Source organism: Mauremys reevesii, linkage group 4, assembly GCF_016161935.1.
Source record: "Mauremys reevesii isolate NIE-2019 linkage group 4, ASM1616193v1, whole genome shotgun sequence".
NCBI classification, from domain to species: Eukaryota; Metazoa; Chordata; order Testudines; family Geoemydidae; genus Mauremys; species Mauremys reevesii.
Window position 1 is genome coordinate 70,661,491 of NC_052626.1, and position 27,979 is coordinate 70,689,469.

At 41.5% G+C, this 27,979-nt stretch overlaps 1 protein-coding gene across 9 annotated transcripts in view; it reads right to left on the minus strand.

Annotated features, from left to right (window-relative positions):
* The window catches only part of FUT8 (fucosyltransferase 8), a 247,885-nt gene that overhangs the window by 218,121 nt on the left and 1,785 nt on the right, over nucleotides 1-27,979 (minus strand). The window contains exon 1 of one of the 9 annotated variants that reach the window (XM_039538159.1): nucleotides 21,888-22,021. The exons of the other annotated variants lie outside the window; for them this stretch is intronic. The gene's annotated coding sequence lies outside the window, so the exon portion shown is untranslated. Of the gene's footprint in view, nucleotides 1-21,887; nucleotides 22,022-27,979 lie in introns of those variants that run through there. 9 annotated transcript variants of the gene reach the window in all.

Sequence of the window (27,979 nt, forward strand, 5' to 3'; positions counted from 1 at the left end):
GATATTAGACAATGTTCTGAGCCTCCCTTGGAAAGCCCAACAGCTGTAGCAAGGATGCTCTTCTCATGACCACTTCACTGGAGACAGACCATGCTGCAATATCTGCAGCATCCAAGGATGCCTGGAGTGATATCTTGGCCCGGAGGTGACCCTCTTGTATAATGGACTTAAACTGGTTCCGATGTTCTTCTGGCAGATGATCAATAAAATAATTGAATTTGTTATAATTTAAATAGTCATATTTGGCCATGAGTGCCTGATGGTTTGCTATCCTGAACTAAAGTGTGGCTGAAGCACAGGATTTATGACCAAAGAGATCGAGCCTCCTGTGGTCCTTATTGTACAGGATGGACTCTGAATTATGTTGTCTGCCTCATTCATTAACTGTCTTCACTACTAGTGTATTTGGTGCTGGGTGAGAAAATAGAAAGTCTGATTCCCTAGATGGAATAATATCTTTTGTCTGCCCTCTTGCAGCTAGGCAATGCAGTAGCAGGGGTTGGCCAAACCACCTTAGCGGGCTCTTTCAGAGCTTCACTGACTGGAATGGCAATCTTCATAGATGTCGAAGTGTATAAAATATCTAGCAGTTTATGGTGAGACTCCTGAACCTCCTCTAAGGGAATCTGCAGCTCATCAGCAATCCGCTTCATTAGTTAACTTAGCTGCCTGAAGTCATCTGCCATAGAAAGCGGTGGAGGCATGACAGCTTTATCAGGAAATGATATTTGTTAGTAAAAGGTGTCACCCCCTTATCAGCCCTTGCCTCTTGCTCCTCAAAGGTCTCTTCCTCTGGCATAGATGGTAGTTGAGGAGAATGGGCTCTTCTCTGTTCCCTCCAGTGTTGAAAGGACCTCAATGTAAACCTAAATGTAAACCACAGATCCCAGAAAGGCCACTGAGAGGGCCCATATGGCATAGGTGGGGACAGCCATCTGTGTTCCTGCCAAGCAAGGTCTATAGGAAGTAGAGTGATGTGTTCTAGATAGGTACGGGAACCCTGCATCAAAATTTGAGATTAGTCCTCTTCCACTTAGTCTAAGTGGGGAGATAGCTGTTTGATGCAGAGTAGACAAGGGTGAGTGTGCTGCTCTCGGTGCTGAAGGGGTCAGTGACCAAGTCAGTCTTGACATTGACAAACCCTCAGCACTTGTTGACAAAGGGGGCTCCAGCTCAGAAGAGATTATCAAATTCTTAGAGCACCTAAACTCTTGCTGTATCAATGGTATTCAAGATTGCTGAGTGGGAACCTCTGGAGAATGGTTTCTGTCCCAATGCAGCTGGTATCAAGCACTGGTGCCACCTTGTTACCATAGGTAGGTGAGTGGTCTTTGGTACTGCTAATTTTTCTTCTTATTGGTAGCAAGGGCTGTTCAGGGATGGGCTTCGTGTTTTCAACCCTGTCTGTGCTGCTCCGCGTATGGGTATCCAAAATTTATAGCAATGACTTCTTGTATCACTGACTCCTCTTTACCTTTGTGGTACCTGCTTCACACAGAGCCTTCATGGAACTCCCCTTGGAACTTGAGGTCTCAGTAAACTTCTTGTTATATAGTGACCAAGAGCTTCTTGGAGATTTACTCCTTACCTCCTTCTACTTAGAGGCAGATGTAGATGAGGACTTGGGTACCATAGACGTACGTGGTGCCAGGGAACTGCCTACCTCTCTACCAGTCTCCAGTGACCAAGATGTTCATCTGGACAGGGCACTAGTTGTACCGGGAGGTCTATGTATGAGTAGTCCTCTGCTTCTGGATCGAAAGCTGGATGTAAAGCTTGCTACACCATTAGGAGATGAAACTTAGTTTATCTATTTTTTCAGGATCTACCCTAGAAGGAAGGGCAGATCTAGTACTTACTGGGGATACGAACATCACCCAGACGGCAGAGGCACTGGGAATGTCCATCGCTTATCGGAATAGTCTCGCGACAGGAGAGGCAACTCTGGAATCCCAGGGAGCCCATCATTCCCAAGCAAAACTAAGAAAAATTTATCCCCAAAAGAAGAAATCTAACTATATAAAACTATTTCTATGAACAAAAAGGGATTTGTTTTAAGCAAGAAAAGAAAAAACAAATGATTGTTCTAATAACTATATTAGAAGATAACTACAAGATAAATATTTGAGAAAAAGCTGAATATTAGAGCACAGTCCCCACCTATGCCAATATTAGACTCTCTCAGGCAAAATGTAGTTGAGAAGGAACTGAGGGAAGTTCACTCATGCAGTCCCATAAAGCCTCAGAATAGGGCATGAGTATGTGTGGAGCGTATGAGTAGGCTGAACAGGTACTGTTACCAAAAATCTCTGATCAAAGGACGGGTGCAGGCACACCTGAAGTGGAGAACCCACCGGGACACCACTCAAAGAAAAATGAAATATTTTTCAGTATGAAAAGCATTGGTCACAGCAAACCAGATGCCTAACCATTGTCAATAAAACTGAGCAAAAAGTCAGAGTCTTCATCTGACAGCAATAAGTCACCAGGACCAGATGGTATTCACCCCAGGGTTCTGAAGGAATTCAAATGTGAAACTGCAGAACTACTAACTGTAGTCTGTAACTATCATTTAAATCAGCTGCTGTACCAGATGACTGGAGGGTGGCTAACGTGACACCAATTTTTAAAAAGGGCTCTAGAGGTGATCCCAGCAGTTACAGGCCTCAAGAAAGAGATCTTGGGAGTCACTGTGGATAGTTCTCTGAAAACATCCACTCAATGTGCAGCGGCAGTCAAAAAAGTGAACAGAATACTGGGAATAATTAAGAAAGGGATAGAGAATAGAACAGAAAATATGTTGCCTCTATATAAACGATTGATATGCCCACATCTTGAATACTGTGTGCAGATGTGGTCACCCCATCTCAATAAAAGATACATTGGAATTGGAAAAGGTTCAGAAAAGGGCAACAAAAATGATTGGGGTATGGAATGGCTTCTGTATGAGGAGAGATAAATAAGACTGGAACTTTTCAGCTTGGAAAAGAGACGGCTAAGGGGAAGATATGATTGAGGTCTATAAAATCATGACTGATGTAGAAAAAGTAGATAAGGAAGTGCTGTTTACTACTTCTCCTAACACAAGAACTAGGGGTCACCAAATGAAATTAACAGGAAGCAGGTTTAAAACAAATAAAAGAAAGTATTTCTTCACACAACGCACAGTCAACCTGTGGAACGCCTTGCCAGAGAATGTTTTGAAGGCCGACACCATAACAGGGTTCAAAAAAGAACTAGCTAAATTCATAGAGGATAGGTTCATCAATGGCTATTAGCCAGGATGGGCAGGACTGGTGTCCCTAGCCCCCATTTGCCAGAAGGTGGGAATGAACGACAGAGGATGAATCACTTGATGATTACCTGTTTTGTTCATTCCCTCTGGGGCACTTGGCATTGGCCACTGTCAGAAGAGAGGATACTGGGCTAGATGGACCTTTGGTCTGACCCAGTAAGGCCACTCTTATGTCCATCCCATGGGAAGTTCCAATATTTCATACATTTGTTTTCATCCTGAAACTGGACAATGTCAAAATATCAAAAATTTTCACAGAACAAAACTTTCAAATAAGTTTTAATTTGGAAATGCTGAACATTTCATCTTCAGTTAGACAGACACTAAACTGCTGTGGTGCCTCATAGGAGTTTTAGTTCATATACCACATCTCCTGTTTCTTCCCTAATGGACTACAGCTCCCATGATGCACTGTGTGGCTCAGTCGGAGGGGAGATCACAGTATATAATCAGACATGTAGTCCAGCAAAGGAGCCCAGGCCCACAGGAAAGAAAGGGAACATGAAGTACCTGAACTACAACTCCCATGAAGCACTATGACACTCTAGGCAGTTGCAGTTTAATGTCAAATTGACCTGAAATAAAATATTTTGTTTCAATTTTCCTGTAGTAAACTTCAATTTTGTGGAAACGACATTTTCCATCAAAAAATCATGGTAAAATCAATGGTAAAAAGACTTAAATACATTTTGTTCTTTAAAATAAAGCTATTTTAAATTAAAATTTAAGTTGTCAACATATGTTAATGCCTAAATTTACTACAATCATTTAAATTCAATTAAAAATAATGCTGAGTAGTACATATTTTCTGCTAACGTTTTACAGACAACCAAACCACTGGGCGAAAGTCACTGGCTAAACATCTGTAATCAGAGTTTGTTAAAGTGCTAAACCAGATTTTGGTAACAATAGCCTCTTTTGCAGGTAGACCATTTTCTTCATTTCAGTTTATTCATCTAGTTGAGTTCAATTACTAGTTCAAATTTCAGAAACCAATTGGGAGTTGAAAGGGCAGGAAATCTTGTTTTCCTCTTCCAATCTATTAAGAACTAGGTGTGAGAGGACATGACCTACTAGTTATAAAATTTTGAGGGACATGGTGATCAGAAATAATCACTTCGGTTCACTAACTACAGATACTTCCTTCATTTAATAAATTAGTTGGCTTTATATGTATAACATGTTTTGATAATCTTTACTTCCTATGTATCCAGGAAATTTAAGATCGTTTTATTTAACTAAAAAAAAAAAACTTTCAAATGTTATTTTTCCAAATTTAAATGAATTCCAATTTCTATCCAAATAGAGCTTGACAAAAATCACAAGTAAAAAAATTAAATCATCTACTAAATAAGAAATGCATCTTTCACCATTGTCTAGGATAACAAAAATGTAAAAATTAAGAATCTGAATAGCTTTAAGTTATATAATTGCTTAAATAAATGGGCAGAGATAAAGTGTATCCTCCAGGTTGGCAAGAAGCAGTACCAAATTTAGTGTAGAAAGTATCTTTATTTAGTTCCAAGTCAACATGATTTAATGGTTAAAAACCAATGAGAATCAACTTTTCATTACAAAAATAACTAAAATGTACAAACACAAAACATAATTAAAATTGATGATTTAAATCATTATTAAAATTGACTATTTAAAACAATTCATCCTGGGATAAAAGCACAAAAGGTACTTTAAAATGGGAGATCAAGACTAGCATCAATATGTTAAACAAAAGTGCAGATGGACATCTCGATACAATGTAAGAGGTGGAGCAGGGATAGACCATCAAGAGCCTTAAAAATGAAGACAATATCTTGTGTTTGATGTGGTGGAAAAGAGGGAGCCTGTGGAGGAATACAAAGAGAGGAGTGATGATGTGATTAAAGTGACAAGCCAGGAAAATAATCTTTGCCGCAACACTGAGTAGATATAAGTAGAGCAAAATGGGATTTGTCACGGCCAAAGAGGAAGATGTCGCAATAGTCAAAACACAAGATGATGAGGGACTGAACAAGACATTTAGCTGTGGGGATGAAGAAGAAAGGTCAGAGGTTAGAAATGTTATGCAGGATGAAATGCCATTATTTAGACATAACCTGGTTTTGAGGATTTTACAAATTGTGTGGAGTCACCCCTTCTTCACAATGGGCTGAAATCACGGTCCAACCCTGACCACTGTCCCTCCAGTGACCACGGCAGGGCTGTTGAGACCTGGGTTTGACTACTGACCCTGGTAGGAAATCAGCTGAGAGTAGCACCACCTGCTGGAAGAACGGTACCAGGGCAAGCGCCAATGAAACTGAGATCCTGAACGACCCCTCCAGGACAGTGACTGATGAAAAGGAGACCTTCTGGTAGAAGGTGACTGGCATCTAGGTGACCTATGGCCAAATGATCACTGGTATTGGGGGTACAGGAAGTGGCACCACGAGTATGGAGTCATTCACCTAGTAGAAGGGGAGCTCGACCGAAACCTAGGTCTTCTGGACGGGAAGCTAGGTTGCGGTGCCAGGGTCTGAGGTCGCACTGATGGGGACTTGCGCCTGCAGTCTGGTGACCCGGGGTGCTCCACCAGTCTATGGTGCTGCAGCACCCCAGTGGTTTTCCCCTTTGGTGTTGCAAGCGAAGCCATTTTGGTCCCCTGGAGTAGCACCTGCGGAGCCGGTCGGCTTTGCTCTTTAGCTGCCAGAACCACTTCATAACTGGCTGGGAGCCCTTGCCGCTGCCAGGGTGGGAGGCGGATCCCTGGCTGGACTGGGGGAGTCTAACCTCAGTGGTACCTCCATGAAACCACGTAGCAAGCGCATAGCCTGACATAGGTCCTTTGCCAGAGGCCACTCTGTCCTTTGGGGCCAAGGGCCTTTCCTTCTTCTGCCGCTTCTTCAATGTAGGCGAGATGGAACGGAGCCAGGCCAGGTCCAGTGCCAGCGGTGCACTGCGCGCCAAGGCCGAAGTGCTGGGCATGAGTGCCACAGTGGAGGGATCAGCTGCCGGACAAAGACTGGTCTCCATCAATAACAATATCCCGCTCTTTCTAAGTCCAGAGGCGAAAGTTTTTACAGATGTGGCACCTGTATTTTCTATGGCTTTCTCCCAGAAACTTAAGACAGCTGTCGTGAGGATCGCTGATCAGCATCAACCTGCTACATGACACACACACGTGGCTTGAAGCCAGGGGAGCAGGGCATGCCCCACTCAGGGCAAAGTTCCAACTGGGACTTCACTGACTAACTAATACTATCAACTAACTACAGTGAAACTATGTACAACAGGGGTGGGCAAACTTTTTGGCTCGAGGACACACCTGGGTATGGAAATTGTATGGTGGGCCATGAATGCTCACGAAATTGGGGTTAGGGTGCAGGAGGGGGTGCAGGCTCTGGGGTGGGGCCAGAAATGAGGAGTTCAGGGTGCGGGAAGGGGCTCCAGGCTGGGATGGGGGTTGGGATGGAGGGGGTTGACAGCTCCAGCTGGAGGTGTGGGCTCTCAGGTGGGGCTGAGGGGTTTGAGGTGAAGGGATCAAGGGGTTTGGAGGGCAGGAGGTGGATCAGGGCTGGGGCGGGGAGGGGCCCCGATACGAGATCAGGGATGCAGGCTCCAGGCAGCACATAGCTCAAGCAGCTCCTGGAAGCAGCGGCATGTCACCCCTCCAGCTCCGACACAGAGGCCCCTCTGCCCCTGCAATTCCCATTGGCCACAGTTCCTGGCCAATGGGAGCTGCAGGGGTGGTGCTTGGGGTGGGGCAGCATGCATAGCCCCTTGTGCTCATAAAATTATATGAACAGCAACCCAAACAGTACCACAGGCTTGAAGGAAACATTTACAGAAGGATTAAAAGCTAATTTTCAACCTTTCTAGAAGTTCAGTGTATGTGTTTCATCTCTTTAATTACTTTCAGTATAACAAAAAATGCCTCCAAGCTAGCACTTTGCTTGAAGTTTTTTATACATAATCCAAAGGCTAGGACTTACCAGTATGTTAAGACCAGAAAAAATTACTAAAAAGTACTACTGTAATGAAGGGGCAGTGACAGTTTTAATGTCTGATGATATCCAAAATATCAGGGCTAGAAAGGCAAAATTACTTTTCTTATCTTTAATTTTACTTCTTCAAGTAGGTATCTGCTGCTCCATTACTCAGTGCTGATGGAGTTTCAACATTTTGCTCCCCATTTCAGAGGTAGACACAAGAGATGAGATCCTCACCACTCTGGCTCCTTCATGCCAGTTAAAAAGGCTGGGACAGTTTAAGAGAGCTTCTTTAGAAGTCCCAGATTTGGCCAGGGGATGATTTCTGCTAGAGCTCAAAGAGAGCTGGAAGGCTGCCTTTCAAAGACCCCCTCGCAAGTCTTGGCATAGGGTGGCATGCTAGGGGCAGAAAGGGCAAGTCAGGGGAAGAGCTGTAGCACACACCATTGCGAGTTTCCACTGTACTGTGGCCCACAGGCAGCCAGGGACAGGCTACTGTAACTTAGCCTCAGAGCTGTCTAAATTATGCTGGGGGCCATAGAGCAGGTCAGATTCAGGAGGGCACAAAGGTGCCTTAAAGCCAAGTTAGACCACATAAACCCTTGGGCTCAGAGTTCTATCCTGTGCCTTTAAGAGCAGCATAGAATCTCACCCAAGATGCAACATGTAATTGTTTTCACCACACACACACACACCCCTCAGTGCTGGCTGCCCTACTGGTATGCTTGAAGCACTACAGCCACATTGAAGAGGTGGTAAGAAGGAACTGAAGGGGTCGGAGGTGGCTCTGTCTTTTATGCCTTCATGCAGCGGCACACAGCTGCAGAGGGTGCTCCAGCCACCCCGATGGGTACCGCTGAGAAAAAAAACCTCCGACAACCGTGCTCTGGATGCGCACTCACCTACAATGGAATGGGTATGTGCAACCACTCTAAGAACTCCAGACTTAATTAGAATGCCATTATTGGGCAATATCAAGAGGATGCAAAGCCCCTTGTTACCTCTTCATCTTTTGGTCAATAAAATCATTTGGGGCTCCCGCTCCAGCCACTAGAATTAGTATCTTTCTGTGACAGTACTGGGACTGAATGAGATGGAATATTCAAGTCCACAATCTTCTCCAGGGATTCTGGTATTGAGATTACTTTGCCTTTCTTCTTTCATGTCACCTTGAAAGGGTCCCAAGTTAAGGGATCATGGGAGGAAGGGTTGTCTATTTTAAAATCAGAATGAACAATATCCACCAGCTCATCAGTTTCATCCTACTGCAAGAGATGACTGGAGTTGTATTGGTCAGAGGATAATTAGGAGAGTTCTGCCTTCCCTGATGATAATGATTTTGGCAATATTAATGGTGATAAAGGAATAAATTAAAGAAAATGATTGGGCCCCTCTTAGTGAAGGCTTCACCTTTATTGGTACAAGATCTGGAGGAGGGCTGAGGGACCATAAGGTGTACCAAGAAAACAGAAGGATCCAGGACCATTGGCAATCACAAGACCCTGAACCCACTGCTAGAGCGAGGAAGGTGGGGCAAGGCACCTAGTTGTTCTTGAGGACTCGGAGCTTTTTTACTTGAGGAAACAGTGTGGGGTCACTGTCAGCATCAAAAGAACATTTAAATATAGAACCACCTGGGGATTCTGTGCTGGGATTGAGAAAAACTTGAGTGGCCTTAAGAAGAGTAGAGTAATCAGGAAAGTCAAAAGGGGACCAAAAGCCACAGCAAGAAAGAGGTCCTTCCTTTCTAACCTATTAGTAGGGTCTTGCAGTCATGCTCAGCACTGGCTGGAGACAGTACCATGAGATCAACCACGTGTGGATCTCTGTAAAGCCAGGTCCTGGTTTAAACCAGCCCAAATTTCAGGTGTCCAGAAGCAGTGCTTCTGCAGAGTGGAGAGGGGCTGCAGGGGCATTGAGCTGAGCAAGAATAGGAGTGGAGGCCCCTTTGATCTGAGCACTGAGACTCCACTTTAACCATTAGCGGTGTAGAAGTAGCACTAAAATGTGAGTATTTACTAGTTCTCCTGAAATCCTGATAAAGGACCCCTCTCCCTCCCAGAACTTGTGCCAAGCTGGGTGAGAAAAGGCAAAAAAAAAAAAAAATCATTCATAGAATGGATGACCCACAGAGAAAACCTTGAGGACTCCTCTATCTGCCAACATCCGCGATGTTGAGTTCTGAGTGTAGTTGTCGTACCACAACAATAAAAGCATTCTCACTTGAAAAAAAAATTGTAGGAGGGATCTCACATCTACCTCTGAAGTGAGGAATTTAGGAAGAATGTCCATCACCATGAAGGCTAACTGACCAGGGGGTACTTACTCAGGAGATAAGGGTGCTATATTCCACTGGAAATATGGGCATCTCTAACCAACAGATCTTGAAATAGATATCAGCTGCTAAAATCATGATGTAACAGTTGGGGGTCAGAGAGAAAGAGGGAAGCAAGATGGTAAACATATTTTAAGGCTCTATACCCTGCAACCTACGATGGACAGAAATACTTTAGCAGACCAGCAAAAATGTAACTCAACATCTCCCAAGTTAAAGTGGCCCCATACTCTGCCACTTCTTCATTCACCTATTAGACGTCCATTCTTTTCCTATGACTCAGTCTCTTATTTTTCATTTCATACAAATCAACAAGGTGTTAACCTACACTCCAATACAGTGACTCCTCACTTTTTTTTTTTTTTTTTAATCTAAAATGATGACTAAATCTCAAATTGTAACTTTGGAAAACTTTAGAAGAAAAAGCATTTAATCATTGCTGTTTTTGAACACAGAATGAATTTTCTTTGTATGGACTCGGTCCATTCTGCTCTTTCTGTAAGTTAATATACTGTTGTAAGTTTTTAACAAGGTAAATATATAGTATTTTAAAATGTTAAATAAGATTAACATTAAATAATGAGAAAATAAGGAAAAGGGATGCCAAAGGCCAAAAAAAAAATTAACATGACACAAAATGTGGTGAAGTTTGAAAACATGGACCATTCAATACGAGATAAAAGTAGAGCAATAGAGGAGTACTAGTACCAGAGCAGTGAACATCTGCAGAAAATCAGCCAAAAGAAGAGGGTTTTAAAGGAGTGATTCAGAGGTGAAGAACTCCAAACAGGGACAGGGAGGTTTTTCTAGGTGCAGCAACAGGATGAGAAAGAAACTCACAAAGGGAGTATATCAAGTTGAGAACAGTTGGCAAATTGTAGGCCAAAGATGAGAAGCAATAGAAACTATGGCAGAAACATAGACATGGTGAAGCTCTGCAGTGCTCCTGAAAGCAAGGAACAGGTGTTTGATGAGGAAAGAACCAGCTGGGGGATATGACAAGGAGGGTTAAATGAGCAAAGAAGCAGCTTTGGAGTTATCAAGACAAGGAGAAGGACCAAGGTATGAACAAGGAACTTGGACCAATAATCAAAGAACAAAAATTTTGATCCCTGTCATGGCTAAAGGGAAACTCATCAATTCCCTGCAATTCACAAAAAAAGAAAAATGCTACCATTACCAAATGCTTCATCTCCTACAATGAAAGAAAGGATTGAACAGTACAAATCAGAGAGAATACGTATGGTAAAACAAAACCAAACCAAAAGTAGTAAGGGCCTTGAGCCTAAGAATTTCCTTTTAATTTTTGTTTACATAATACCAATGGTTTATAACAGGTGTCGGCAACCTTTCAGAAGTGGTGTGCTGAGTCTTCATTTATTCACTCTAATTTAAGGTTTCGCGTGTCAGTAATAGATTTTAATCTTTTTAGAAGATCTCTTTCTATAAGTCTATAATATATAACTAAAGTATTGTTGTATGTAAAGTAAATAAAGTTTTTAAAATGTTTAAGAAGCTTCATTTAAAATTAAATTAAAATGCAGAGCCCCCCGGACCGCTGGCCAGGACCCAGGCAGCGTGAGTGCCACTGAAAATCAGCTTGTGTGCCGCCTTTGGCACCCGTGCCATAGGTTGCCTACCCCTGGTTTATAACCTTCAGACTACAAAGGATTATTTTAAAACTGCAGTATTTAAGCTCTATTTCTGGGTTCTAATCAGTTTGATAAAAAAGGAAACAACAAAAATTAAAATTACACACCTTACTAGTAGCTGCAGTTACCATTACAATGTCAAATTCCAGCTTGCTTTCTCCTTCTAAAGTCAAAGAACTTTGGGGAGAGAGGTTCAGAAAAGACCATCCCACAGAGCTACTAAAAATTTTAAGTAAAAAAACAAAACTCATACTTTGTCAGGTACAAAATCAACACCAAATTTAATGCCATACAGACTTTTGTTATACTATAGCCTCCACATAAACCATTCCCCCATCCCCTTAAAAAGAGTGTGTACAGAGAACGTGAAAATAACACTTTAAATTAAAAAAAAAAACAAAACAAAACACCTTACCTCAGATAAAACCACAGTTTGATCAAAGGAGAGGCACCTACGCTATCAATTTTTGCAGCACTTAAGCTTTAATTTTTTTTTAAATTTCTTTAAAACAAAAAACAAGTATAAATCAATATAGTATCTTCTTCCAGGGTCTATAGTCACACAGCATGGATGTCTCTGCTTCTACTCATTACTTTGCCAAACAGCAGTAAGATTCTTGTTAATTTACTCTGGTCAACTTTAGTGCTGCCAGTCAGAGCCTGGTGAGCAGCTTTACAGCCTTCACAGACCATGTCAATTTCACATTGCTGCTGCCAGAAACAGCCTATGAACAGCTGCAAGAGTTATTCATGAGGGAAACAGAAACCAAAACACAATCTAAAGGAAATGTGGTGTGGCAAAAACCTCACCCTCTTTTTATAGCAACCAGGAGTGCAAGGTAGAGAAGACACTGCCTCCACTCAGTAGCCAGGAAACTGTGGAGGCAGAAAACAAATAAAATTCTTCCTCCCTTCTAGAGCCTAAACAGAGGTGCAACTTCAAGTTTCAGACACCTGTTAACCAGAGGCAACAAGAAAGAAAATCCTCACAAAAGGTTCAAGGAGAGCACCCTGGCAAAAATTCCGCATTCACCCACCTCCCAACAGCTCTTGTGGCTTGCTTCTCAATAGAGCACTGCCCCAGACCTCCTCACTAGGGACCCCATTTTCATCTTTCAGATATCTCTGGCCAGTAAGTGTCTGAAAGAAATTTCCATCTTTCAGCATTCATGAGAAGGGAAGCTTCTCAACACCAGACGAAAAACTAATACAGGAAAAAAGACATACAAATGTCTGAAAGGTATTACTAGTTTCATACCAAATTCAAGGTCCATTTTGGTCAATTTCACGGTGACAGGATTTTAGAATTCATAAATTTCATGATTTCAGCTATTTAAATCTGAAATTTCACATTGTTGTAAATGTAAGGGTCCTGACACAAAAAGGTGTTGTGGGGTGGGGGTCACGAGGTTATTGTAGGGGTGAGGGGGTTGCAATATTGCTACCCTTACTTCTGTGCTGTTGCTGGCAGTAGCGCTGCCTTCAGAGCTGGCCGGCCAGAGAGCTGCAGCAGCTGCTGGCCGGCCAGGAGGCCAGCTCTGAAGGCAGAGCCACTGCCAGCACCACAAAAGAAGTAAGGATGGCATGGTATGGTATTGCCACCCTTACTTCTGCACGGCTGCCTGCAGAGCTGGGCCCTCAGTCAGCAGCTGCCACTCTCTGGCCGCCCAGCTCTGAAGGCAGCACAGAAGTAAGGGAGGCAATACTGTGAACCCACCCCCTGCAACTCCCTTTTGGGTCAGGACCCCCAATTTGAGAAATGCTGTTTTCCCCCGTGAAATCTTTATAGTTTAGGGTAAAAGTACACGAAAGACCAGATTTCATGATTTCAGGGGGATGGAGAAGAGAAGAGATGTCCTGGTCTGTTACATGTTTTTCATGGCCATGAATTTGGTAGGACCCTAGGTATAATATTCAGCACACCAGAAAAGGCCTTCATGAGTATTGCCCACACACAACTATACACCTATTTTGCATAGCTTATGCACTACAGAAAATAGAAGACCTAATGGTCACATGTGCTATATTGATTGTCTCTAGATCTGATAAGTTGCTCCAGTACTGAAGCATCTTGTTGTGACTCTCTCTCTTTGAGTCATTGTCACTATAATAAAAGGACTAAATAAGTGCTGAGATTAAGAAGAATCCACTGCTAATTGGCCCTTTAAGCATATGAAGGTTTTTCCTGAAACAGGTATGCTTGCTCACTTATCCTTCACCTTGACTGCCCATTAGGCAATCTCTGCTTACTCTCTTTTTCCTCTGATGCTTTTTTGTTTTTTTAAATATTTAATTAAGAAAGTATTAACAGGTTTATTAATCCTTGCCATATAAAAATGAGAAACAAAACAATCATTACAACAATAAGCTTTTGTTTAAAGAGACATCATACAGGAATATATTGTATGTCTACACTACAATTAAACACCTGGCTCATGTCAACTGACTCCGGCTCACAGGTCTCAGGCGATACTGCTGTTTAATTGCAGTGTTCGGGCATTCAAGGTTGGGCTGGAGCCCAGGTTCTGGGACGAAATCCAGCCCAAGTATCTACATAGCAGTTTTACAGCCCTGCAGCCACAGCCCAAGCCAGCTGACCCAAGCCAGTCACAGGTGTTTAATTGCTGTGTAGATGTACCATAGTCACCAGATTTATTTAATACAGTGTTACCATATTACAGAAAGCATCATTACAACACCTATGACATGATGTTTCTAGTGATTCTATTAATTGAGTGAAATCTCTGATTACACATATTTCCACAGACCAAGCACGTCTATCAAATGTTAATACTGAAAATAACTGGACATGGTGCTGGGGTTTTTTGCAGGTAATGTACAATGGGTATCAAGTAAAAGGTAAACAAATATTTAGTTACCTTCTGCCTATTTTGCTGGGCATGTAATCTGATGCTTCTTTTATGTGGGGCTCTTTACAAATTAGTCATTTCTGCCCTACTTAATGGTGAGAGACTAATACCTTTTTTTAAAGTTGTACACTGATTAAAATCAGTGTGTAACTATCAGGACATTAGAATGAAAGACAGCTTATAAAAAGATGTAAATAGGCTAGTTCAAATGGATGTAATGTTGATTAAAGGAGCCAGACAAAGCCCTGGAGAGTGCCATCCTGCGTTTAGCCCCCAAATGGATACATATTGGCAGTTATTTTGCCTGTTTCTCCACACTCAACCTTCAGTGTGACTCAATCTGACCTTAACAACCACCTTCTGATTAAGGGCTAGTTTAGCCTCCATGGAGTGAAAGGCTCCATCACTAAAATGATTCCATCTTCTTTAATCAAGGTAGATTTATTAAGCCATTCATCAATACAGTTATACCACTAATATTTTCAAGGATGGAACTCTACTCCTAAATCTGTCCCCAGATTTCCACTTAGGCTGTGTAGGGTTATAAATTAGAGAAGGATTTTAACTGCTCAACTAGAGCTTAAATTTGAGACCTTCATTTCAGATGAACTAGGAAAATGTTATGATCAGAATTTTGAGAGATTTCAAAAAACATTTTGAACCTCTAGCAAGCTCTTATACTGTAAAGAAAAATATATTACATTTGGAATTCTCTCCATTATTATTACTTCTAAATGTAAATATTCATCTAGGACTCCTAAAAAACAGTGTCAGTGAGTGGTCATTTTAAAAGGATCACTATCAACTTGGAACCCCCATGACAATAAATTTACAGATCATGACCCCAATACTGCAATTGGATCCACATAGACAGACTTCTGGGCCAATACAGAGCCCTAATGAAGTCAAGAGTTTTGATCCTAACTACAGTATTTGAGTATAGACTCATAAGTTATAAGGCCAGAAGGGACCATTGTGATCATCTAGTCTGACCTCTTGCAGAATACAGGCCACAGGACTAGCCTAAATTAACTCCTGTTTGAACTAGAGCATATTTTTTAGAAAAACATCCTACCTTGGTTTTAAAATTGCCAGTGATGGATAATCTACATATGTTGTTCCAGTGGATAATTACCTCAACTGTTAAAAACCTGAACCTTAATTTTGGGTCTGAATTTGTCTAGCTCAGGGGTCGGCAACCTACAGCACGCCAGCTGATTTTGAGCAGCACACAGCTGCCTGCTGCGATCCCGGCCCCCGGCCCCACTCAGCCTCCCGCTCACCGCTCTCCCCTGCAGGGGCAGGAGGCAGAAACTTGGTTCTGTGGCAGCCAAGCTTCCCCCTTCCCTGCTTCTTCCCCCAGCATGGTGCTTTCCTGCCCTGCCCTGCCCCCTCTCCTTCCCTGCACCAATCAGCTGATGGCCCTTGCGAGGGAGAGGGGGAAGAACAGCAGCGTGTACACAGCTCCGTAGAGGACACAGAGAGGTAGGGATGGGGCACATCCCTTCCAGCCACCTGCCATGAGCCGCTCAGGGCAGGGGGTGGGAGCACTCCTACGAGCCGAGCACCCCAGCCCTCTGCCCTGACCCCCCCACACACACTCAGCCTTCTGCCCTGCAGCTCCCTGCCCTGACCCTTGAAGCCCCCCCACACACCCAGCCTTCTGCCCTGCATCCCCATAGCCCCATCCCTCTGCCCTGAACCCCACACACACACCCAGCCCTCTGCCCTGACCCCTGAACCACCCTTCCCCAGCCCTCTGCCCTGACCCCTGAACCACCCCACCCCACCCCCCCAGTCTGGGGTCCCGGCCACAGGCCCTGCTCAGCCCACTGCCAGCCTAGGTGAACAGAACCCCAGGCTGGCATCAAGCTGAGCAGGCTGGCGGTGTAAGATCAGCATTTTAATTTAATTTTAAATGAGGCTTCTTAAACATTTTGAAAACCTTGTTTACTTTACATATAATAGTTTAGTTATATAATATAGACTTATAGAAAGAGACCTTCTAAAAACATTAGAATGTATTACCGGCATGCGAAACCTTAAATCAGACTAAATAAATGAAGACTCGGCACACCACTTCTGAAAGGTTGCCAACCCCTGGTCTAGCTTCAACCTCCAGTCACTGGATCTTGTTATACCTTTGTCTACTAGACTGAAGAGCTTTTTATTATTAGACTGCTGTTCCCATATAGATACTCTTAAACAATGATGAAGTCACCCCTTTGCTTTTTCTTTGATAACTAAATAGACTGAGCTCTTTGATTCTATCACTATAATGAATGTTTTCCTAGCCTTTACTTATTGTCATGGCTCCTCTCTAATTTATTAACAACCTTCTTAAATTATGGACACCAGACCCAGATAATATTCAAGGAGTGGTCGCACCAGCATCACACCTCTCTACTCCTACTCAATATTCCTCTTTTTATACATCCAAGGATATTAGCTTTTTGGTCAAAGCATCATACTGAGAGCTTATGTTCAGCTGATTATTTACTATGATGCCCCCAAGTCTCTCTCAATCACTACTTCCCACGATAGTATCCTCCATCCTACAAGTATACCCTGCATTTTTGTTCCTAGATTCATGAGACTATATTTGGTTGCACTGCAATGCTTATTGTTTGCTTCCATCTAGTTTACCAAGCAGCCGATGTATCAGTTGCTATTGCAATACAAATGAATCATGGTAATGTTTTCACTCCTACTAAGGGATAATGGAAACAATTAAAGAAGAGAAGGAAACAGCAAAGAAGTTTTACATCCATCTTCACAAGTGAGGATGTTGAAGAGAGAACTACCAGAGTATGCTGGCTCTGTTAAGAACAGGCACCACCCATCAGCCTTTTATTGGGGATTTCGGCCTTTACAGGAGAGGAATTCTGAGAGATGTTTTTCCAAGAGGGACTAATGGGAGATGTAGTCCTAGACCGGTCATATGACCCAGGAGCAATGTGACTGTGCCAGAATTATATAACGTGTTGTTCTTGGCTCAGAAGGACAGAGACCAGGATTGGATCAAGATGTTGGGTGAGATTTTCTGCAGAAGCCAGGAGGAGCTCAGAGACATCAACGGAGAGCAGGTGGTGGTACTGAAAGACCAGGGGAGATGGCAGAGAGTTGCTCTCCAGATTCTAAGAGAGCTTAGGAAACTCTGACCCCAATAATAGGGTTGTTGAAAAGGCCTGTGACAACAGATTGTGAAAGGATGCAAAGGGGTATGATGGAAGAAGGAAAATCTGAGACAATATAGTACGGGGGTGGGATGGCGGCTCAGTTGTTGTTATAAGCCCTTGTTTAGGAGCGTTGAGCTTCTGCTTCCAGAGAAAACTGGAGGAACACACCTTCAAACTGCTGCATCAACAGGGTAAAGAACTACTGGAGCCCAGGGAGAAAAAACAGAAGGCATCTGTAGCCCAGGGAAGATGAAGACATTGTTTAGCCAGGGAGGGCAATCCTGCATTAGCAAGAGTGAAGAACTGAGTCTAGAGATTACTTCTTTATTTTGGGCTTTTTCCACTTGGAAGGGGTGTCTTTTTCTTTGGCTGAAAGGCAAAAGCAATGAAGACTGTAGAACCAAAGAGAAAAACCCAGGCGCCAAGACAGGGATGGTGAGGTAACACCACGAGAGATATAAGAACCCATGTGTTACTCCTGAGGTCCTCTTGAAATAAAGATGAGCTACTGTCAGGAATTTAAGTGCTTTTTAAAATAAAAGGAGGATGGTGGTAACAAGCTGATAAACTGAAGAGCAACAAATAACCAGAACCAGACAGTATTCCTTCAGAATTTGAAGATATTTGAGAGTAAAGTAACTGATGACAATCATTGGTTGGTGGCATTCCATCAGTAAAACCTGCTACCATACTGGAGGGCCGGAAGAAGATAGCAGGCAAATGTTTTACCTATTTTTTTTATTTTTTTATTATTTTTTTTTAAGTGCTAGGGATAAGCCTAGAAATCACGGACCAGTAGAACTTTATGTTGGGAAAAGGTAAATTGTCTGAAACTATCATTAAAAACAGATTTAAAAACACATTAGTCATAATGTGGAAGGGACAAGCAAACAGTACTTTGGCAAAGGAAAATTATGTTTCTCTACTTTATAAGAATTCTTTGAACATATCAAGTGGGTGAACAATGAAGTAACAAAACTTTCAGATAGCAATAATTTAGGTTAGTTAGGATTAAAGAAGACTTAAGAACCTTCACCTGAAATAACGTAAGTCCCAATTGCCCTAATTACTTGGGAGAATTGGAAGTTGTTTTCACTATGGGCAGTTATGTGATAACCTGTCCACAGTATAATTCCTGCCACATTCCTCTGCAGCAGGCTACTATTAGACAGTTTACCTGACTAGAGTACTGGTCTGATTTACCATGTATAGGGCCCTACCAAATTCACGGTCCATTTTGGTCAATTTCAGTTATAGCATTTAAAAAAAACCCGCAAATTTAATGATTTCAGCTATTTAAATCTGAAATTTCAGGTTTTGTAATTGTAGGGGTCCTGACCCAAAAAGGAGTTGTGGGGGGGGGGGTCATCAGGTTATTCTGGGGGGAGGGGTGTTGTGGTACTGCCACTCATGTCTGTGCTGGTGGGGTGCTGCCTTCAGAGCTTGGTAGCCAAACCAACAGCCACCGCTCTCTGGCCACACAGCTCTGAAGGTAAAGCAGAAGTAAGGGTGGCAATACCATGATCCCCCCTACAATAACCTTGGTACGCCCCCCTCCACAACTCCCTTCTGGGCCAGAACCCCCAATTTGAGAAACGCTGGTCTCCCCCATGAAATCTGTATAGTACAGGGTAAAAGCACACAGAAGACCAAAGACCAGACTTCATGGTCCGTGACACATTTTTCATGGCCGCGAATTTGGTAGGGCCCTAGCTATGGGAATTCCTGTGCTGTTTGCATTATTATACATTATGCAAAAATTAAGAAAAAAAATCTTATTGTAACTTTATTTTTTAAGTACTTAATATCACAAATCAAGGTCTAGCCATAAATGTTTAGTTATGATCCTGAGTCTCTTGTGCCCTCTCCAAGCACAGCTGAGTTTATCAGAAGCTCTGGCTGCACTGAACTGCTTGTCTCAATGATTTTTCAAGTATGTTCCTTACTTATGGCGATGTCAAAACAAAGATAGGGAAGTTGAAGAGAGACCTCCAAGGCTCTTGTCAATTTTAATACTTCAAAACACATTTTTGCAACAAGTCACTTTTTTCTTATTCAACAAAAGCATTTTTATACTCACCAAGCATGAGGAGGAAAGTTATCATAAGTTAATGTGCCAATTTAATTAATTGGGTTTTTTTTTATAGGTGTTTATGTGGAGGCAAAAGCACGTGTACTATCTGCTTTTCTGAAGGGTCACAGCTCAGCAGCGGTACAATGAATTTCCAGGCTTTTGTATACAGAGTTGGACCATTTTTTTCCCCACAGCAGATGCATGTTTATTCTATTACAAAGTATTAAGACTTACGCTCCCAACCACTCTATTTTCTAGAGAACAGTTGTTAATTATTGAGGTTAAAAAAGTAACCTTTGCATGCTCACCTCCTACATGCAGCTCATGCTATTGATTTGTTCATAAAACCTGCTTCTATGTCTGAATACAAATATGTATATATACAAAACAACAAGTTTAAGTCTTCAGATCTGAAAGAGTTTAAGGACAGCCACTATTTTCATCATAAAAACATTGATTGTTATACAAATTCTAACTAAATTATAGAAAAGTTTAATCCAAGTAATTCAAAAGGCTAATGAAATATCAGGAATTAGCTGCAACAGCACTAACCTGAATTATTACAGTACTTTTATAATACACAAAATATTAAAAAAAGGTTAGCAGAAATATCCTGGGCGAAAAAAATCATGCAACTAACCAGAGTCATCTGCCACAAGATATGCACAATAATATTCCAAACACTTTTACAAAATTGTTAATTCTACAAAGTAAAAATTGTCAGAGTAACACTCTTCACTATTAAACCTCTCTCCAACTATACTACCTTTAAAAGAAACTAGGGCTGTCAAGCAATTAAAAAAATTAATCATGATTAATCACACTGTTAAACAATAATAGAATACCATTTATTTAAATATTTGTGGATGTTTTCTACATTTTCAAATATATTGATTTCAATTACAACACAGAATACCAAGTGTACAGTGGTCACTTTATATTTATTTTTTATTGCAAATATTTGCACTGTAAAAAACAAGGGAAATAGTATTTTTCAATTCACCTAATAGAAGTACAAGTACTGTACTGAGCCACCATTCTAGAGGATGCATCTATGCTGACGACGGGTTCTGATAGATGATAATCCAAAGCAGTGCGGACCGATGCATGTTCATTTTCATCATCTGAATCAGATGCCACCAGCAGAAGGGTGGTTTTCTTTTTTGGTGATTCGGGTTCTGTAGTTTCTGCATTGGAATGTTGCTCTTTTAAGACTTCTGAAAGCATGTTCCACACCTCATCCCTCTCAGATTTTTGGAAAGCACTTCAGATTCTTAAACCTGAGGTCGACTGCTGTAGCTATCTTTAAGAATCTCACATTGGTACTTTCTTTGCATTTTGTTAAATCTGCAGTGAAACTGTTCTTAAAATAAACAACATGTGCTGGATCATCATCCGAGACTGCTATAACATGAAATATATGGCAGAATGCAGGTAAAACTGAACAGGAGATGTACAATTCTCCCCCAAGGAGTTCAGTCACAAATGTAATTAACGCTTTTTTTTTTTTTTAAATGAGCATCATCAGCATGCAAGCATGTCCCTTGGAATGGTGGCTGAAGCATAAAGGGACATACAAATGTTTAGCATATCTGGCATGCAAATACCTTGTAACGCGGCTACACAAGTGCCATGCGAATGCCTGTTCTCACTTTCAGGTGATATTTTAAATAAGAAGTGGGCAGCACTATCTCCCGAAAATGTAAACAAACTTGTTTGTCTTAGCGATTGACTGAACAAGAAGTAGGACCGAGTGGACATGCAGGTGCTAAAGTTTTTTTATTGTTTTGTTTTTGAGTGCAGTTATGGAACAAACAAAAAAACAAAACAAAAACAAACACCTACATTTGTAAGTTGCACTTTCACAATAAGAGATTACACTATAGTACTTGTACAAGGTGAATTTAAAAATACTATTCCTTATGATTTTTACAGTGCAAATATTTGTAATCAAATATATAAAGTGAACACTGTACACTTTATATTCTGTGTTGTAATTTAAAATCAATATATTTGAAGATGTAGAAAAACATCCAAAATTATTTAATAAATTTCAGTTGGTATTCTGTTGTTTTACAGTGCGGTTAAAACTGCAATTGCGATTTAATTAATGCAATTAGTGGACAGCCCTAAAAGAAAAACTAACTACTTTCACCTTAGCACTATAAGGTTACCAAGCAGACAAAGAAAGAATGCTGTAGAACTGCAACTCCGATTTTGTGGAAGGATACCAACTTTTTTTCTGAATGTGCATCGCAGGGTAATTAGTGTCCATGCAGACTTCAAAATTCTAGACTTGAGAATTATCCTGTATAGCTCTGTATTCAGCTGTGAAGTATTCCATTTTATTTCGAACACTATATATTTTGACAAAATTTTGTTGGCGGGGGGGCTAAAACACCACCCCTTGCCCCTGCTCTTGGGGCATGAAGGTGGAATAGAAGAGAAGCAGGGGAGGGGTCTGGGTTTGCTCCTCACACTGAGCCCCAGCCCCTCTCAACCCTGTGAGTTTCTTACCCTCTTCCCCCTTTGGTAGGGTTACCCTCGGTCCTTGATGCTAGAGGAGGAAGTCTCCCTTCCTTCAGTTCTCTGTTTTTACAAGTCTCAGCAACACACCTCAAAACTCCAGTCCTCTCTCCTTCCTTGCACCCCTGACTGCCTGAAGCAGGGGGGTTTATTAGGTTCCTGACAGGGCCTTAATTCACCACAGGTGCTCCAATTAACCTGTAGCAACCCTCCCTAGTCTACAGGGAACCACATCTTAATTAGCCTAGGGTTTATATATCTCCCTTCTACCACTCTCCCACTGCTCCCTGGCCCTGCTATACCACAATATGCAAAAAAGTAAACTATGTAGATCACATTTTCATGTTGGCTGATGTTAGAAGGAACTAGGTAAAACAGATTCCTGTAGATCCCCTGGTAATTCACTATGCTTTGTTACAGAAAACACCACTTACAAAGAGATCTTGGGATCCCCACTTGCCAACCCCCGGAGGTGTTGAGATCTTCAGTTAAGTATCAGTTGAATATTTCTGCTGATGGCAGCTTGCATCACAATTAAAGCACCACCTGACAATCATTTAATAATAGCACTTTTCCTCAGGCATGCTTATGATTTAAAGACTTGAGGCTAGATATTTAACAAAAATGTCGTGGTCAGACTAACAACATGGGAATATCCTCTTCTCCTTCCCCCACAACCCTGTATTTTATGTTCCTTTTAAGATTGCTAATGTGGGTTAACAAGATTTCAAACAATGGGACAATTTTAACACAAATGTTTTAAATTGTGAAGTTTTAAACTCAAAATTGACCACCAATTCTCAACAGTATTACATCATCAGAAAAAGGTTCCCACTGGAAATTAAAATGTTGCAAGATCAAGCACAGGGAAAGAGCCCGAGCCCCAGTGCGAGAAGGGGCAGGGGATCCAGCACCCACCGTTGCAGCAGCCAACAGCTCCACGGAGGGAGGCCCACCCACCGTCCATGCCAGCTGAGAGCTTCAGAAGTTCCTCCCCCACACGCTGGCTGAGAGTTCTAGGGTCCCCACACCTGCTGAGAGCTCCAGCCCTGCCACCCTGGGGCTGAAGCTGAAAACATCACAGAGGTATCTGAAAGTCACAGAATCTGTGACTTCTGTGACATAATCTTATCCTTAATTATAGATGAGGCTGGCAATACCACCTATTAAGGTTAGCAGACATTCCTTATTATAAAACAGTTTTCAGTTGAATATAACTTTGCCATTCCAAGTGTACACCCAAGGCTGAACTGTTTTGGAAAAAATCAGGAAACATAGTTCAGATGTTTTCAAGAACAAAGCTAGGGAAAAATACATTGTTTTGCCCAGGATGAAAAAAAATGGCAACCTTTTCTTTGAGCAGCTCTAGCACCCCAATGCATTTGATCAGGGACCTGAAATTTGTCAGAGGAGGAGTGGCCTTTGTGTCAGGGATGTGATTTTTGCCATTCCTGTGAAAATCTGCCCAAATTTGGCTTTTTTTAAAAAATAAATAAATAAATAAAATCACAGTTTGCACAGTAGAGACTATATAATTTTAGCAGATAAATTCCTTGAATCCATCTGCACTGAGCTTGCTCCAGCCCTGGGCTGCAGGGGACTGAGTAGGACTTCCCCTGCAATTACAGCTCTGGGAGGCTGCAGGCTGTGCTGGGTCCTGGTGCAGGCACCAGAAATGAAAGCAGGGAGCCACATCTCTCCTGTGTACTGCTCTCAGTGAAACATGGAGGAAGAAACTGTCCAATATGAACACAGAGGGGATGAGCTATATCTGCTGAGATTGGGAGGGAGGGGAGACAGAAGTAGGAAACCGGGACTGGGGGGCAAGGTCTAAGAGCCAGAAAAGGAAAGGTATTAGAAGACTGGGAGCCAGTAAGTGGGATGGGGAAAGGGGACTAGGACTAGCTGGGCAAAGAGAATGGGGCTAAGAACCAGTGACATGATGAGGAGTTGTGGTGTGGGGGGAGAACCGGGGCTGGCAGGGAGAAGAGATTGTGACAAGGAGCTGCGGGGAGGGTGCAGGACAATGAGATTGGCCAAAGAGCCCGGGAGGAAGATTGGCACTGGGATCCAAAGGGGATGGGCAACCAGGATGCGGGAGAGAAACAGACTAGCTGGAAGCCCAGGAGGGAGGAAACTGGAACTGGCTAGGCAAGGGGCCTAGGATTGGAGGGGGACACTGGAACTGGGTGTCTGAAGAGGTGAGACTAGAATTCTCTGGTCAAGGAGACAGGCTGGGATGAAAAAGTGAGGAGAATAGGATTGGGATGAGGAGCCAAAATGGGGAAGAGACAGGAAGGACAGAATGTAAGGGATAGATCAGAAGGGGGTAACAGTTTGGAGCAGGGAGAAGGAAAAACAGAAGACTATGCCCACCAGAATACACTCCTCTCCATAACTTGGAATGGGACCCAAGATTCTTGCATCTCACCAGTCCTCTGCTGTCAGCAAACAACTGTGAAATCTACTGGCAAAAAGCATGTCTCATCCCTCTCTAGCACTAGTCCACACAGATGATGACAGCCTAAGACTGCTAGCATTTATTCCATCAGCACAAGTGGCAGAGGTCTGTGTGGTTGATCTAAAGGTTCAAACCTGCTGATGACTCATGTCGGTGTCTATAAGATGAAAATTCTTGGGTTTTTTTCTTTGTTTTTTTTTAAACCTAGGAAATTAGATAATACAAACATTTTTAAAGTTACAAGCTCAACTTAGAAAATGCCAGAAAATTAATGTTGCCTGTGAAACTTTAATTCAGCCCCCTTGTGCATATGCATTGTGAAAGTTTAACTATATGATCATATACTGTTTTATCCACAGAACCCCCATCTCATTCAGTGCATAGGACGAATGGTGCTTGCTTAACTATTTGATATTTTGTTTTTTCCACACTGTTCTATGTGTTGCTCCATACCGTCTTTATCGCATACTATTCAAACCCTGCTCTAAAAACAAATTTATCAGATTCCTCATGGGCTTTTCTATGATGCTCATCATTACAGTATCTGAGTGCTTCATGAACATTAATGAATTTATTTTCACAACAGCCCTTTGAAGTGAGGGGCTATTATTATCCCCTTTTTACAGATGAGGAATTGAGGCACAAAGAGATCAAGGTCAAAAGTATCCACTAAATTTGGGTGCCCAATTTGATTTTTTAGGATTATTTAGCACTACATATGTTCGAAGCACAGTTTCCATTAACTTCAACTGCAGCTGTCAACACTTCTGCAAATCAGACCCCAGGATCTCAAGTCAGGCACCCAGAAAATGAGAAACACATAATTAGTAACCATTTATACTGTAAAAAGTCTGGTTTAAGTGAGTTGCTTAGCATTACACAGAAACTCTGTAGCAAAGGAAGGGATAGAATCCAATTCTCCAAGGCAACATTCATCTGCTTTAACCATGAGACACCATTTTTTCTCTTCTTACAAACCTGTGCCTTTTGCACACCATACAACATAAACACTAACCCAGGAACCTATCCTTGCAACAAAGCCTGATGCCAGCTCTGTCCACATATCTATTCAAGTGACACCATCATAGGACCTAATCACATCAGCCACGCCATCAGGGGCTCGTTCACATGCACATCTACCAACGTGATATATGCCATCATGTGCCAGCAATGCCCCTCTGCCATGTACATTGGCCAAACCGGACAGTCTCTACGCAAAAGAATAAATGGACACAAATCTGACATCAGGAATCATAACATTCAAAAACCAGTGGGAGAACACTTCAACCTCTCTAACCACTCAGTGACAGACTTGAAGGTGGCAATTTTGCAACAAAAAAAACTTCAAAAACAGACTCCAAAGAGAGACTGCTGAACTCGAATTAATATGCAAATTAGATACAACTGTTGGTATGCATACTTCCACCTTTTCATGTTCTCTGTATGTATAAATATCTCCTGTCTGTGTGTTCCATTCTATGCATCCGAAGAAGTGAGCTGTAGCTCACGAAAGCTCATGCTGAAATAAATTTGTTAGTCTCTAAGGTGCCACAAGTACTCCTGTTCTCTTTGCCTCATTTGTTACACATGTTCCAAATTGTGCAACAAATGAAGATGGGATCCTACAAGACAAGAGTTTACTTTCCTACTCAACCTTGATTTATCCCCAGAGCAGAATTATCCTGTGCACTGAATGAGGCAGGGGGTCCTGTGGAAAAATAGTATGTGATCATGTAATTAAAGATTGTATCATAATGCATATGCACAATGGATCTGAATTAAGGCTGTACAGCCAGTCTTAACTCTGGCATTTCCTAACCTGTGAATGCTTGACTTTGTAAACTTATGTTAGTAGAGGAGTTTGGGCTTGTCTCCCTGTACTTGCGCACAAGCACATATAATATATATGTGTATATAATGCATATGTATCGCTTTTTTTACATGATGTATAGTAAACATTAGTACAGATACATTATAAGCATTCAGTTATAGTATGCATTAGCTATATTTCTTTGTTGTATTAGATTGTATTGTACTGTCCATCCTGTGATCAAACTGGAAAGAGATCTGCAGTTTTTTGAATGGTCTACCATAAATCATCTACATTTCTTTTCTTTATGGTATAGGTATATCCCATGGTCAAACTGGAAACAGATCTGCAGGCTTTTGAATGATTCTAGCATAAATTAAGTTATATTTTGCTTTGGCACTAGCTCCCCCTCCAGACCAGCCTAACAATATTGTAATTACTTCTTATTTTAAACTCTGACTATACAAAAAGTTTAAGTACTCAAATTCAACTATTTCTTTCAGAAGGTATCACTGAATCCCTGAAGTTATGCTAAAAAGAATGATCACAAAATGAATATCCAAAATCCACAAACAAGACTTCGAAATTCATTCAATCTAAAATACAATGGGTAAGCAGGGCACTCATTTATACAGCTACAATAGGTCTGAACAGATCAAAACTCTCCTTAATCAGATGGGTATTTCAGGAACTGTCTAAAATATTTCTCATCAACACAATTCTATTATACACTCAAACTAATCTCTTTGTTTGAAAACTTAATACAGTGATCATAAACAATTAAAATTAGTTACAGAAACTAGTAAAACCCTATGCATCTTAGGTTTCAGAGTGGAAGCCGTGTTAGTCTGTATCAGCAAAAACAATGAAGAGTTCTTGTGGCACCTTAGAGACTAACAAATTTATTTGGGCATAAGCTTTCATGGGCTAGAACTCATTTCATCAGATGTATCTGATGCCCATGAAAGCTTATGCCCAAATAAATTTGTCTCTAAGGTGCCACAAGGACTCCTCATTGTTTCTATGGATCTTAGTATCCTTGCTAATTTTATTAATTAATCCATTTGTTCTTGAGCAACTATAAAGATGTTTTACACCTGTTCTTGTAGTCATAAAGTTTCCTTTCAGTTGCTTAACTAATTTACTCAGACAAGATTCTAAACAAAGCAAGCAACAAGAGAAAAAGCAGTTACAACTTTAAGACCCCTTACATTTTTCAGCTGTCAGATACACATCTCCAGTTGTCCGTGTCTGAGATACTGAACTTGTGCAATTCAGCATTCCAGTGTCTGCTTCTTACTTTATCCTCATTATTGAATAGCTTGCTCAGAAATATGAATAATTAATTACACTTTACACATGGAAAAACTGGTTGGTTTGTTTTGTATATGGGGGGAGAACTTAGCAAAACACTGCTTCACTGCACAATGCAGAATGATTTCATCTTGAAATTATTTTAGGCAAGTGCTCATACAACTTTGGCAATGTACAAACTTGTACAGCTGCAGCATCCAAGCAAATACGGATTATTAAAAATACAAGTCCGTCATTCAAATTATAGTCACCAATATAAATATTGTTGATTGTGAACTTTAATACATGTAAAAAGATTCCTGTAAAATCTGTTTTTAGTGACCACACAGGGAACCAGCAAATATCAATTGCCTTTATAGTTGCCCATACAGTTTACAACTTTGAGTTTTTCATTACTTAAGATAAGGATGATTTTCAAAAAATGGACCTGATAATATTGTGAAACCCAAGAACCACCTCACTTCTAAATAGCCATTCTGAAGTATCGCCTTGACTGTT